Source organism: Anser anser, assembly GCF_964211835.1.
Source record: "Anser anser genome assembly, chromosome: 1".
In the NCBI taxonomy this organism is placed as follows: domain Eukaryota; kingdom Metazoa; phylum Chordata; class Aves; order Anseriformes; family Anatidae; genus Anser; species Anser anser.
This window is the reverse complement of record NC_139720.1, coordinates 169,280,234-169,295,421: the sequence shown is the minus strand read 5'-3', so window position 1 is coordinate 169,295,421 and position 15,188 is coordinate 169,280,234. Positions and strand designations below refer to the sequence as shown.

Genomic DNA, 15,188 nt, shown 5'->3' with positions numbered 1-15,188 from the left:
AGGTGTCCTGGTCTTATTTATTTATTTATTTATTTATTTATTTATTTATTTATTTATTTATTTATTTATTTTTCCATAGGAGAACCAAATTCATATAGACCTATACAAGGTTTCTGTGTTGCACTCCTCTCCACTTAGACCCAGACACCAGACCTTAATCTAAAGCAAGGGCTTAAGTTGCTTGTAATTGCCAGTGGAGGCTTTCAAAGGGACATCCAACCTGCTTAGTTAGGTTAGTCACACCTCCATGATTTTCTTAATGTTTGAAGTATTGCCTATCTTACTGGTGGCTGCTGCATGTGCAATTAATAAGTGTCTAACTCTGCCTGCATCATTTAAGAAACATCAAAAATCAATTTGTTTTGTAACTTCTGATCCAAGAACCAAAAACCAGTAAATTATTAATTTAGATCACCTGAATATGGTCTTTCTTCTACAATTTTTCATGTAATTTTATTTAAAAAGAAGCCTTAATACTCCAATATGAAGTCTGCACCACTAGTACATCAGGAGCCAATCCACTCTAAATTTAAATTTGCATATTTAACTGCACTTACGTTCCTGGGATGCTATTTTTTCCACCTACAGATACATGATATATTGTTTAAAAAGTAGGCATTAGAGTGCCTGTTAATTATTACAACAACCTTGCTGCTAGTAGGTTAGATCACATTGATCCATGTTCTAACTCTGATATGCCTGTCCCCCAACAGAGTAAGCTCTGTCATTATTGGCCTTTAAAACTACTTCTGCACTATGACTGCCCTTATTCCCCACTGAAAGTTATGAGAGACGGAGCGGGAACAACCTTGCCCTGCATTTTGGCTATGACTTTGTGTTTGCCAGATAGAAGACCTTGGCAGAACTCTCTTCTCTGAGCAGTGGGAAGCTAATTTTTTTTTCATAAATATTTAGTTATGTGTTTGTTTAGCTAGTGTTAGAGCATAGCATCCTGTTCATCACTTCAAAAACAGCAAAAGCATTTTTTTTTAATATTAGGTCAGGGAAATGTTTTTCCAGTATTGAAGACTGCTCTATAACTAAACAAAGTATTTTGATTTCAGGAATTGCCTTGCTTGCTCTTCAATATTGTTAAACATTGGTCCACAGAAGCACTTTTTGGCCTTCAGGAGAGGCACATTCAGGAAGAATGTTTCATTTGCCATTCCTTCCCTGAAAGATCATAAGGTGCTGAGGAATATTGCTGTAAATATTTCCTTTCAGTTTAGAAGCGCTGGAGTGGATGTTCCACTACAAGGTCTGCCACAGACCCAGGCCTTTTTAGGCCTTCATCTGCACTTTGGCTCAGACCAGGCTCCCACATGCCTTCTATTAGGAAGGTTTCAGGGTACCAGAAAGGCAGCCAAGCCCTTCTTCACACAATGTCCTGACAGTGGTTGGATACAGCATTTTTCCTCAAGGGACTAAAAGGGTGGATTGCATTCCTTGGCCCCTGGAAGGGAGAGGCCTCACGTAATTCTCAAAAGGTAGTTCATGGCTCATAGTTGGAAGGCCAGCTGTAGGCAAAAATAGTCACAGCAGCAGTGTTGACCTTCCCCTAGAATATGTTTTTTGGTAGCGGAACATCGATCTCACATCACTTAGAGGTGATGTCCTAGCAGAGGGGTTTGACCCCCAGGCGGACTTTCACACTTGCATCCTTTGCCATGCTGGGTGGTGTAACTGTACTTGCTGAGCTGCACTGTTATATGCCGTTTGAGGTATTCAGCCACAGTAATAAGCCTTTTCTCAGTGCTGAAAGGACCACCTAATTCAGCCTGCTGAGGTTATCTCCACTGTGAAATAAACTTTTGTCACCTTTAAGCATGTTATTGAAATATTCCCTGTTCACTTGACTAATTCCTGTTTCTGATGACAATATTTGTAGACCAGAGAGAAGTGGTGCCATGGCCGTTTTCTACTAAGCCACTTGCAATACACATTTCAGAGCTAGGCCATCAACACTGAGGTGGTCATGAAGTTTAGAAGGTGAGCTCTCTCATGCTGAGCAACAACTCCAGTGAAGAGAGGAGTGGAAAGGAACATTTGCAAAGTGATGACCCTGTTAGTATGTCTGTACTATCAAATAACTTAGCTTTTTTTTTTTTTTTCATGTTGGTCATATCACATATTTGTTGGTTTTAACCAGTTCTAGGCCCACTTCAGGGATTTCTGGCAATATGGATGCATCTCCACCAATTTTGTTTCCCTCCGTCCTCCATAGTTCTCCAAAATTATTTCCCAAACATCCTCAAGTTAATACATGCCATATTGCAAGACCTGTAACATATACCCTCACAATCACCCTGAGAAAGGACTGTTCCACTGGCTGCAGTGCAGCCCTCATATCAAACACACACACAAAAATGACTAGTATGGCGTAGAGTTCCTCCAAGGGAATGTGGTATTGCCCTTTGATCCAGTGGAGGTTCAAACTAATGTGGCCATGAGGCACTCTGTACTACTTGGCCCCGTGGGCCACAGATCTCTCTTTTGAAAGACTGCCTTTGGCAGATGTCACCCATGAACCCCTCAACTGTCCTCTTGGTTAGCCTCAAAAGAATCTCAAATTCCTTAAACCCTCATTTTGGCATGACAAGGAACAAGTATCTCAGCCATATATATATATATATATATATATACATACCCTTGAACATCTTCACATACTGGTATTTGTTCACCTGGCTAAGCTGGTTAACAAATGATTACTGAAGCTGGTAAGAAACATACATTGGGTGCTGACAAATGTAATACCAACCTCTAAACTAGATACTATTAAGGAACTGTTATGAAACTCATATTTTCTTTGCCTATGAAATACAGAAGTGCTGGCACTGTAAGGACACTGAATTCCATAAGGACAGAGTTATGTTTATGTCTCATGTTAAAGCTTTACATACCATGGTCTCATCCTTACATTTGAATCAGATGACTTATTTGATTTTTTTTTTCAACACCTCACTCTGACACAATGAAGCCAGATCACATATTCTGGATCTGCACAGAGTTCTTTTAAAAATCAGGATAGGACAAAAGTTTTCAGTTTCCCAAATGTTGTTTGCCAGTTTCACAGATAGGATGGAAAGTCAGACAGTTAGCCAGAGGCTATTTAAGTGGGTGTCTAGTTGCATTAAGTTTGTTATGAATTAACCAGATTAGATCAACCAATTCAGGCTAGAGATCATGCCACCACCAGAGTGCCAGCAGCCTCTGTGGCTTCCCTGAGAAGTATGCCTGTCTCTGAAATCTGGAGGAGACTGGGGATCAGGCCATACATTTACACAACATTATTCTTTGGTCGACAAATCAAAATCTGATGTTTGCATTCACAGAGCTGTCCTGTAATCATTATTTAAGGTAGTCTCCAAGTACTCTCACCTCCTACACATCAGGTCATTGCTTGTGAGTCATGGCAGCAGAAAACATAAGGATGTCAAGAAAGGATGTCAGCTATGGAAATTTCCATTACGAGGGTTTCCCTTTGGCAGAATAAAATGGTTGCAGTAACCGTGCGGATTCTCTGAGATGTTGCCCAACCAGCTTTCCTTCTCACTGCCGTGGAGTTTTATAACACCTGAATTCTGTAACGGCAAAAAAAAAAAAAAAAAATCACTCTTGGTGCAATGGGTGGTGGAGATTTAGGGTGCAGGTGCAGGCTCAGTGGATACTGCTGGCCAAAATAATGCAAGCATAGGTATGTGAAATTGAGGCATGCCAAGAGTGAAGTAGAAATGGACAATGCATCTGAAACAGCCATGGTTACCCCAAGGTAAGTAATGACTTTGGCTTGCCAAAGGGAAATCCTAGTCACTCAGAGTTTCCACAGTCTTCAAAATTTCTTGATTTTGTGAGTGTTGCGCCAGCTGTAATGAATAATAATTGTAAGGTGAACCTTTGGTTTTATTATCTCTTGTTTGCCATAAGAATTTGAAATCTAGGTGTTGTTGACAGTGACATACAATAAAATCAACTCACTTGACCAGTCTGGTCTCGCTTGTGGGACTGCTTAAAGGAACATGAAGTCTAAATGCTGCAATCTGCATCAGGAAATCAAAAAGTAAAGTGTAAACCACTCTTTTTTTTTTTTTTCTCCAGACTAAGATGAAAATTAGTTGCTAATCTCACTGACAGCAAATAATGGTTTCTGCATTTTTCTTAGATGTTGTGTTGTTATTGGACATATTTTCAATGTGCTCTATGAAGTAATGCTTAATGTTTCTTAAGAAATAAGCCTGGGGCATGTTCATAGTTGGCATGAAGGAGAATATTTTTAGTGGAAGAGGGTGGTAGTGTACTGATGATGTACATGATAAGATGAAGAGCAAAAAAGTACATTTTTCTGCATGTTTAAACTTTTTAAATTAGAAAATGCGATCAACTCAATGTGATGATTCAGTTGAGAAACAACACAGGGAAAACTGACCTAATTTATAAATTGGTTTGTCTTTTCCACTGCCACTCCCACCAAAAAAAAAAAAAAAAAGCTAAATATATAGTGCTCTGTACATGTTCTGAGAAGAACCTTTCTGTCTCTTGCTATTTTGTCAGTGTGAAATTTCATATGTTGATCTTCAGCCACGTGATTGCTAGGTCTTACAGGAAATCAGAAATGGATGGGAAACTCTTCAGGAAATGAATTGTGCAGAAGGAAGTGATGTTGATGACTCACTGGTTTGTATTTTTCCTTCTGAATCAGAACCAGGTGGCTGGCAGGCTCCTGAGGGTGCATTTGCTGTGGGTCTGCTACTTTTTGGGTGAGCAATTAATCCTGTAGTCCTTTTCAGAGTTGCAGATCTTGCAAACTTCCAGTTTGAGGCCTGCATATAGCCTTTTCTCCTTTCTTTCTCCTGCATTTTGAAATGAGCACTCTGTAGTCTCCCCATTTTCTCTCCTGTTTTATCAAGTCACGTCCCACTGTGCCTTGAAATATTCAGCTCTAATTGCCCTCTTTCTAACTGTTCCTGTATGACATCTCTGATTCAGAGAACACTGGGGTAACTCCAAAATCTGTTGTGATCTCAGTGGCTTGTGGCACAGGTCTGAAGTCTTTCACCAAATGACAAAGGAAGACACTTTGGTTCTCAGATGCCTTCCTCACCCTACAACGCCATCTTTAAGAAAGTAACCAGCAGCAAGTATTTAAAAGAACATTTTAACTCCAAAATAAAGTTACGTAGGCAAAAGGTTGCTCCTGATGTTCCATGCAGCTCAGCTGATATAGGGTGTTTCACACTAAGCTCCCAGCATTTGTCTTCAGACGTTGATTGGCTTCATTCAGCATCTCTTTCTGAAACACACTTTCCAGTGCCAGTGAGGTACGCCCTTTATTTCTGTCTCTCTATGTGTTTATACACTTGACAGTTGCTGAAGTGAAGGTATGAACACATTTATTACCTTTCTACAAAGGCCTATCTTATAGTAATGCATACACAATATTATTTCTCCATTTCAGCACCAGTCATAAAACTTAGTACTGGTCCTTTACCAGACAATTTCTTACTGTATCAATGAAGGAAGTTCAACATTATTACTTAGATTTTTAAATGACTTAGGCTTTTGTATTCTTACCAATTATTGTAGCTAAGTTTGACATAGACACATAACCTTCAAATATACTATTGCATGCCACCTGTTTCAGAAATGATCTGGTTGGACTAAATTCTGTTTGCACTTTGATAACAGAGGTGACTTACTGTCCTTTCCTGAATATTTGGTGTTCAGACAAGTTGTTCAAGTTATTTTATATGTATTGTATACACACTATGTATTTATATAAACATGATTTCCTTCCATCTATAACACAGTCCGTCATGGTAAGTATAAAGAAAACCTGTTCCCCCAGCTTTGCAGATGGCAGACAGAGGCAAAACAGAGGTTAGAACAATATCAATATTGCAATCATATATAAACAATTTGAGACACAGGTGGTAAGCCTTGACTGGGCCTTCTTTTAGTTCTTGTAAACCATAGTCAATATGGGTTTTATCACGTATGGAAAACAATGAAAAGATCCTTTTTCAACCTCAGTGTATCCATTGCTTTGTGGGCTGATATCAGTGTCATTTATAGAACAGAACTCTGCTGTCTCGAAAGCCCACATGAATCATTAGAATTGCATTGTGAGTAAGCCTCAGCAGATCTGAACCTGAGATGTTTCACTCTAGCACCCTGAGCCAATAATCCTATGAAAGTAATTTCTTTCAGAAGTTTACTCAGAATTTGATCACCATACATAGGATTCATTTCCATGAACTCAGCTGCCCAGTGCCCTCTGAGGTAGACTCAGACACCTAAGGCATCTGGTTATCCAAGACACCTGCATGCCCCTAACAGGTATGGGATATCCGTACCCTTCTGCAGTAGCAGCTGTTGGTCAGACAGGATAACTGTGTTTGAATGGTGCTGAATGCAGTTTAAGCAGCTAATCTGGGACCATGGGCGGGATTTCTGTCACAAACTCAGATTACAGTGGGCAGAGGTCTTCACACAGGTGATTACATGGAAGCTTGGTGGTTAAGTTCCCCTAATACTCATGGTAGTTCAATTTGGCTGCTCACAAGTGGGACATTTATAATCTCATGCAGATACCTTGAACATCCTAGGCCACCTCATATGGTTAGAGGCCCAGGGGCTATATCTGTGCACTGTTATATGAGATGGGCCCATTAAGAGGGCAAGTGGCAAGCCATAACTCACATGCATGTAGCTTAAAGCTCCTCCATCCCCAAAACAGTGTAACAGCAACCATTGTTTCCTTATTGGAACAGTCCTTGGCCCATGTTGTCTTCTAAATAATGTGGAGGCACCTTCTGGCAGGTTATTAACCTGTGCTGAAGCCAGACTATTGTGTATCTTAAAACAAAACAATATGGATGCTTATAAGCCTGTGGTGGAGCTCATAATTTGACTTCTTTTGAATCTCTGGGACATAACAAGAATGTTGTTTTAAGCAAATTCATTTTTTCCATCCTCCTGAGAAAAGCTTAATATTTATTTTTAGTTTAAAATCTCAAGGTATTAATTTCCAGTGTATTTCATTCTTCATTTTGACAGTGACTCTATTCAAAAGCTTTAGGAAAACTTATCATCTTACATTTACATGAAAGATTGCTATATCAATATAGCTATGATTATTTCTATAGTGCCAGAAAACACAACAGAACACCACATAGCCCTTAATGATAACATTTCATAAATGTAATTTTATAAACATTACAACTTAGATATTTCTACACCCCAAATCATAATGGGTTTATGTATTTTTCTTTCTATACATAAAAACCTAATATTGCAAATCAATCAAACATCTATTCTCACAGAATGATTAAGATTGAAAGAAACCTCTGGAAGCCATCTGGTCCAACATTCCTGGTCAAGCAGACCTGGTCAACCCAGAGCAGGCTGCTCAGGACCATGTCTAGGTGGCTTCTGAAGATCTCCAAGGAGGAGACTCCACAACCTGTCTGGGTAGTGTGTGCCAGTGCTCTGTCACTCACGCAATAAAGAAGTTATTCCTGATGCTTAGATGGAGCTTCTTGTGTTCCAGTTTGTGCACTTTGCCTCTGGTCATGGCACTGGGCACTGGGCACCACTGAAAAGAGTCTGGCTCTATCATCTTTGCACCTTCCCTACAGGTATTTACAGATATTGATAAGATCCTCCCTGGGCCTCCTCTTGTGCAGGATGAATAGTCTCAACTCCCTCAGCCTTTCCTCATAGGTGAGGTGCTCCAGTCCCTTGATCATCTTGGTGACCTTCTGTTGGGCTCTTTGCAGTATGTCCATGTCTCTCTTGTACTGGGGGGGTGGGGTGGGGCAGGACTGGACACAAAACTCCCAGTGCAGCCAAGAATACCATTTGCTTTTCTAGGAGCAAGGGCACATTGATGACTCATGTTCAAATTGGTGTCTACTAGGACTCCTAGGTCCTTTTCTGGAGAGCTGCTTTCCAGCTGGGTGGCCTCCAGCCTATACTGCTGTCTGGAGTTGTCCCTCTCCATGTGCAGCACTTTGCACTCCTCCTTGTTGATATTCATGAGATTTTTGTACCTCTCTAGCCTGTCAGGGTCCATCTGCATGGCTGCACAGCTCTCTGGTGAGTCAGCCACTCCGCCCAGTTTTGTGTCATCCACAAATTTGCTGAGGGTGCACTCTGCCGCACTGTCCAGATTATTAATGAAGATGTTAAAGAGAACTGGACCCAGTATTGACCACTGGGGTACTCCACCTCCAACTAGATTTTGCACCACTGACCGCTGCCCTCTGTATCCAGCTGTTCAGCTTGTTTTTGATACACCTCACTGGCTGCTCATCCAGCCCATACTTCATCAGCTTCTCTATGAGGATCTTATGGTGGACAGTGCCTTACTGAAGAAAGACAATACCTACTGCTCCCCCCTCATCCATCAGGTTGGTGATTTCATTATAGAAGTTTATCAGGTTGCTCAGGCATGACTTCCCCTTGGTGAATTGATGCTGACTAGTCCTGATGATTTTCTTCTCCTTCATGGAAATGTTCCATCACCTTCCCAGGGATCAAGCTCATGTTGACTGGCCTGTAGTTCCCTCAGTCCTCCTTCTTGTCCTTCTTGAAGGTAGGAGTAACGCTTGATTTCCTCCAGTCTTTGTGCACTTCTCCCAGTCACTGTGACTGAGCAAAGACTATTAAGAATGGCCTCACAATCACATCTGCAGCTCCCTCAGCACTTGTGGGTGCATCCCATCACGGCCCATGAACTCACAAAGGTCCAGTTTGATCAAGCATTCCCTGACCTGCTCCTCTTCCACAAAAGATACATCTTCCTTACTCCAACCAGTATTGTAGTGACTTTTTAGGTGTATCTCTATTGTCCAGTGGCTGCATTTCAGAGGTGCTTCTACCCCACCAAATGTCATGTCTTGAGATCTTGAGTAAATCGGGGATTTCACCATATAAAGTAGTGCAACTGATGGAAGATTCAGGTCAATATTTTCTCAAATTAAATACTATTTACACCCCTCTTCTCTGAAAATGACTCTTTGTTGATATATCTCAAGAATTTATCATGAACTCTCATAATAGTTAATATTTTTCTTCAAACTTCACCTCCCTGAAGTCATGTACTTAAAAAAGAATCTCAGCTCTTATTTCAAATTAAAAGTTGTTGTAGAAATGCTTGAATATGGGAAACCTGCATAACTCAAATGTAGGTGATCTAGATAAAGGGAATTTTCACCACCATTAAGGTATGTCACTTACTTTTTTAACAGCCTTTTGTAGTTCTCATAAAGAGAAAGAAAGTAAGAATTTATTGCACTGTAAGATTTTGACAATTTAATAACTTGGTGGAGGTATTTGCATTAAAAAGTTATTGAAATCTTAAATTCAGATAGAGAATTAGTAATAACTGAGATATACAATGACATATTGCTAGCAAAGGAAATAATTTATTAACAGAATTGATCACTGGCAGTAGCTGTGGGAAGTTATACATGAAATCCTGATTTAATTGCAAAAGGTACACATACTTCAGAGTTGGCATTTTACTTGCTAATCTAGAAGAAGAAAAAGGTACAAGAGACAGTCCTATTTGCATCCTCTTCACAATTATGTGGTTAATTGGCATGCTCATCACATTGGTATGCCAACAGTGGCTGCATAATGAGATACTCTGGCAAAAACATGCGTTTTATATAACTGCAAATGCATGAATCAATCTCTTAGTTGAAAGTGTTTTTAGCCATTATTTTCAAAAAGCAAACCCATGTAATTCTGCTTGAGGCAGGAGCTGTGTTGCTGCATACTGTTTTCATGTATAACTGACTTGTAAGCCAAGATACCAAAGGGCACATTTCTGAAGCCTCTGAGGGCTCCCAGTCATACTGGCAACAAACTGGCCCTTTTTGAAGGAGGTGTCTAGCCTATACAGCCTAACCAGTCTCACCTACTGTGTTTGTCTGCCTCTCACAGATTGCTTTGTGACTGGCATCCCTGCGCCCTGCATGGCCGTGCCAGAACAGTGGATAAACAATGGGATACCCTGGCACTGGGATGCATTTTCATAATGATGAAAAATGAAGATTTCACAGATGGTGTGACTCAACCTCCCACTTCAAAGGCGAACTAACTGCAGTCTCTGTTATGGCCAGACGATGCCCAGCCCTATGTGAGAGAAGTGGGGATTGAGGGCAAAAGCAGCTTACTCTCCTTGTGCCTCTCGGCACAGTCTGGGATGGAGGCATCTCACAGCCAGCAGAGCTATCCTGTCTGTGTACAGCTGACTAGGAACAGATAAACACAGTATTATGGATAAATGGAGCAAGCTGTGCTGCCTGGTCCCTGACAGAGCAAATCAGTCAACTTTTCTCTTGGAAAGCTGAGTCCCACCTGGCTCACCTGTGCCAATTCTTCCCCAAACGCTCCTCCAAAATGCTTGAAGGATACCATCTGTACATGAAATTGTGGCAAAGCTGTCGAAAAGTTCAGTTCCGTGAGTTGTATTACAGCTTGGTTCACAAGGGTTGGAATATCCAGGACTGGATATTAGGACTATAATGACAGAGAAAGAGGCACTTGCTAAAAGGAATTACATGGACTAATTGCCCTAAGGAAATTCCTCTTTCTGTCTCCTTCTGTGGGATTGTGGAGAAGAAAATACATTCCTATCTTGCATGCTTTATTACAAGGACTAAAATTAGGTGAGATCAAGGTAGGTAGTATAAGTTTCTGTTTACCAGTTAGGAAACAAAGTCCCATTGCACCTGCACTTACCTATCCTTGATGCTGGTGCATTACTACAAACACCTAGGAGTAGAAACAGAGTAAGATATCTGATGTGGTAACCTGCAAGTGTGGTGTCAGGTGCTTGACTTCTGAATATTTAGGAGCACCTTTTCACTCATAGTTTACATGGTCACTCTAATTTTTATTCCAGCCTTTTTATGACTGTTTAGTTTTGAGGGAAAGTGTAAACCTTCACAGATATTAAATAAACTCTGGCAAATAATAAGATAGCACATCTTAGAGAACATTTCAAGGCAGAAATGTGTGCTATAAAACAACAGGCATACATAATGATAATACAAAGAATTTCATTTTGTGTCTCTGGTGATTAATTATGTTAACTTCAGATGTTTATGGCATTCCTGAATCTCAGAGAGAGAATCACAGCCTTTTCTCACGCTCAGGTTTTTTTTACAGTTCTATAACTGAGAAGCATTTGTAGTTATATATTCCAAGTATCATTTCAGGAACTATAGCAATGAGCTTCAATCATTTCAGAGAAATTGGTGTGCACAATAGGAAATAATGAAGATGGATTCCTATGCAGTAGCAACATGATATGGAACATTCTAGGCTTCATATTAGTTGGGTCAAAATATTAATATTTCAGATCATTTTTGATACACCTTGTCTACATCTGTATTAGCTAGACTCTTTGAAGGCACAGGAAAATGTGCCATGTTCATGAAAATTATTCCTTATGCTTTTTCTTGGAGGATCTTAGGGGTCAGCATTAGAGCTGTTAAGTGTTATGAACAGCATGATAGGCCAAAACACACAGAAATACTACTACTTCTCTTTCTTCCTGCAGGTGTGGAGTAAGTGTGAAAGAAAAGGAGATAAGAGTCTCTAGCCAGGAAGCATACACTGCTTTGGGTACAGGGTCACCAAAGGTTAATCCTTCTCCTCATTGTCCAGGACAGGGCTACAGAAGAGCAAGTTTTGATCTTGTGGGTCATCCCATCACCAAATGACTCCGTGGTGTGTGCCTGAGGCTGCTCAGCTAAACTCTGCTCTGTGCATGAGCCTACGGCAAACCACAGCTTAGCCCTCAGAGCAGGTCTTTGTTATCACCTGGCAGCGTGACGTCCCACACATATCCTACTTTGCTGGAAGGGCAGAGTTAACATTTAGGTCATCTGAAGAGACACCAGCCACAGTCAAAACCTTGTGGCCATTACTTCCTCCATCACCCATGGCTGAAAAACCAGGCTGTGTCCAAACTGCAGGTGTGTAAAACAAACCCAATGTGCTAATGTCATTCAGTTTCAGGTACCCAGCTACCTTCCTCTGCTTCTCCATGTATACCTCCTAGGTGTAATTCAGCACTCCTGACTTTAAATGTCTAATATTTAATTGTCTAAATCTAATCTACTTATTTTGTCTTTTAGTGGAGAGAAATAGGCACGTTCAGCTGGTGATTCACCTACTTATCTGAGATACCTATCTTACAAAAGGATGATTTGCCTGTCTCCCGCCAGTCACTGAAGACAGAGACTGAACAACTAACTTGTGAACTTACAGAGGTTTTATGTTACATGCGATTAATCCATGCCTAGGTGCTTACTTGTGAACTATTTGGCTGTGGATCATAGATCTAACAAATATTATTACAAGAAATAAAATGTAGGTGAAAGCTTACTTTTACATTGAGTTTTGAAGTCTTAAGTGTGCAATGTATTCTGCTATCAAGAATGAAAAAAACCTTTTGTGTGTATGTGTTCATATGTTTGCATGCGTTCATGTTTGTATACACAAGAAAATTAAGGTGTGCTGGTGGAGGTAACTAGCTATTGTGGCTGTGACAGACTTTCAGGCACACAAAGCTTCTTTTAGTCTTTTATATATATATATATATGCATATAAAGGAGTCAAAATGGGAACTTGGAAACCTATTTGTCTTGCAGTGGGTGTACATCTAAAATCCAAGTACATGTTTGGTGTTCTTCGTAATGGATATACCATAATGTTATACACCCATAACTTTGAAATCACTCTTTTTTATATAATTACACACATGTACAGAACATATACTATAGTATATGTAATAGCAGTTCTGAATCAAGTTTAATTTGATGTATTACGTATATGGCATATTAAAGATGGATAAGTAGATGTACACTTACATATATCTATGCTTGATTATTCTATGTATCTGTATAAAATATAATTGACAATATGTCAAACCTGCATGATGTTCCCCATCCTTCATTGCTTGCTCATGTTCCTTTGCAACTAGAAAACAGCCTTGAAGATTTCACTGCGGGTATCTTGACCCAAGATGGTGAAAGACATTGTAATGAGCTCTAAACTCCTTCCTATTCACATTGCCAATGGTGTTTACAAAAAGACAGGAGAGATTGCACACTGCTCCTTTACATTGCCGATAATACACTGCCAAGCCCCAGGTGGGCGTTAGCTTAAAAACAGCCCAGTTGCTCTCACTGGAATCAATTGCTTTCATGGCTGCCACATTCTGGGACCAGGACAGTGACAAAGTCACTTTGAAAAAACTAAGGAGCTCAGGATTGAGCCTTGTCAATGTACGAAAAACACAAGTAAGATAAGAGTGTTCTAGTCATCAAATAATTTATTTGGAATGTGTGTCCAAATCTTGTGGATTTAAAGCATTCCTTTCTATTATGTTTATTTTTTGGAGAAATGGATTGTGTTGTGACTAATTAGCTGCTGTCAGGAACATGAAATTAATTAATTGCTTGGACTTAAAGCTGCATTTCATAAAAAAAAGATTATCTGCACTGTAGACTGCTAACTTCTTTTCTTGTAATAATATAGGCAATAATTACCGTATATGTCAAATAATAATAACAACAAGAAGCAAATCAGCTGTTTTTTCAGCTGTAATTCTCAGGTTCTATTTCATTTGCTTTTGAAAATATTCTCGGGGCCAAATATTGCCCTTACATGTATTTGTCTCCAAAGTTAAGAGAAATTATACGTGTAGATCTGAGCTTAAAATCTGGACCACTGGAATGGCTGTGCTTTTTCTGTTCCCCTGCTTGCATAAATCCCATCTGTGGACCCGATCCAAAAACTTCTGAAATCAAAAGAAAGCTTGTAATGACTTCAATGGATTTTGGACTAGAGCTAAATTATCATGAAATGTTTTTAATTGAAAAAAAAAAAATGGCAGTTCATCAAAGCCAAAGCTCTTCTTAAGAAATAGCTGTTTTTGATATATTCATAGTCTTGAAAATCATTTGGAAGGAAAAGTTTGGAATTGTTGAAATGTACAATAAAGCTCTGTTTTTCTACTTCTATTCATTATTTATTTAGAAATAATGACTACAATAACATAGGATTTTAAAGCAATTGTTTCCCTATTATCAAAATAAAAATGTCAAAGTGTCTGAAGTAATTTTTCTTTTGTTTTCTTGTTAAAATTTTATGAAATCTGAAGCTTTCACCTTATCCCATAATGGGAATTTTTAAAGGAAAAAATTCCAATGGATGAAGAAACTAGTTTGTGAAGAACTCTTAGGCCATTAGTAGAACGACAGTGTGCCTATGGAAAAACTTCATATCTCCTGGTAATGCCAGATATAACTTTCCATCTACTGCATTCAGTACATTGAAATGAGGCAGAGCTAGTATCTATTGCTGGTTGTGCTTAAAAAGAGAAATAAAGAAAAAATAAAAATTCACTATTTGTCTCTCCCAACCTCTGCAAAGCCCCCCAGCTCACATAGTTGCTGTCACCAGAGGAGAGAAACGTTGATAAATTAAACCGGTCAGCTCTCTCTGCCAGGTTGCTAATGGGTCTCTACATTCCGCTATTAAGTGTAATTCTGATGGGCAAACCTTGCAGTCTTCTCACAGCATTATGGAATAACGTGTCTTCTTCTTATTGTGAATAAATGATGTCTGAAATACCTCAACAGAAACAGTGATAAAGTTGTTACTGAGGAATGCTAAGTTGTTGTAGGAGAAAAAATTACTGAAGAATGTTGCTGTAGAAGAATTCATATTCTTCATCAAAATGCAGATTAAAATGCATTAATAAACAGTTTTAGGGCGTTTCATTAAACCAAAATTAGATAGTCTTGAGTGGCAGAAATTCAGTCAAAAACAACTAGAGGAATGACAACTACTACAAACTACAGTTATTTTGTCAACAAGCCTTAATTTGCATGAATGCCATGGTCATGAGTGAAATTCAGGAAAGGAAAGGGAAAGGAGAGGGAGAGGAGAGGAAAGGGAAAGGAGAGGGAGAGGAGAGGAGAGGAGAGGAGAGGAGAGGAGAGGAGAGGAGAGGAGAGGAGAGGAGAGGAGAGGAGAGGAGAGGAGAGGAGAGGAGAGGAGAGGAGAGGAGAGGAGAGGAGAGGAGAGGAGAGGAGAGGAGAGGAGAGGAGAGGAGAGGAGAGGAAAAAGTCCAGTAGAACTGAGAAGGGATTACAGTAATCAAA

General features: G+C 39.7%; 1 long non-coding RNA gene across 2 annotated transcripts; it reads left to right on the top strand.

The window, feature by feature from the left end:
* The first annotated feature begins 1,131 nt into the window (after positions 1 to 1,131).
* On the top strand, positions 1,132 to 14,539 carry LOC310883554. 2 transcript variants are annotated; one of them, XR_014573593.1, is made up of 4 exons: positions 1,132 to 3,769; positions 9,949 to 10,676; positions 11,573 to 11,990; positions 12,153 to 14,539. It is a non-coding gene; the product is annotated as an uncharacterized lncRNA (long non-coding RNA). The 2 variants fall into 2 exon arrangements; XR_014573594.1 differs by having other exon boundaries at positions 9,949 to 10,687.
* The last annotated feature ends 649 nt before the right edge of the window (positions 14,540 to 15,188 follow it).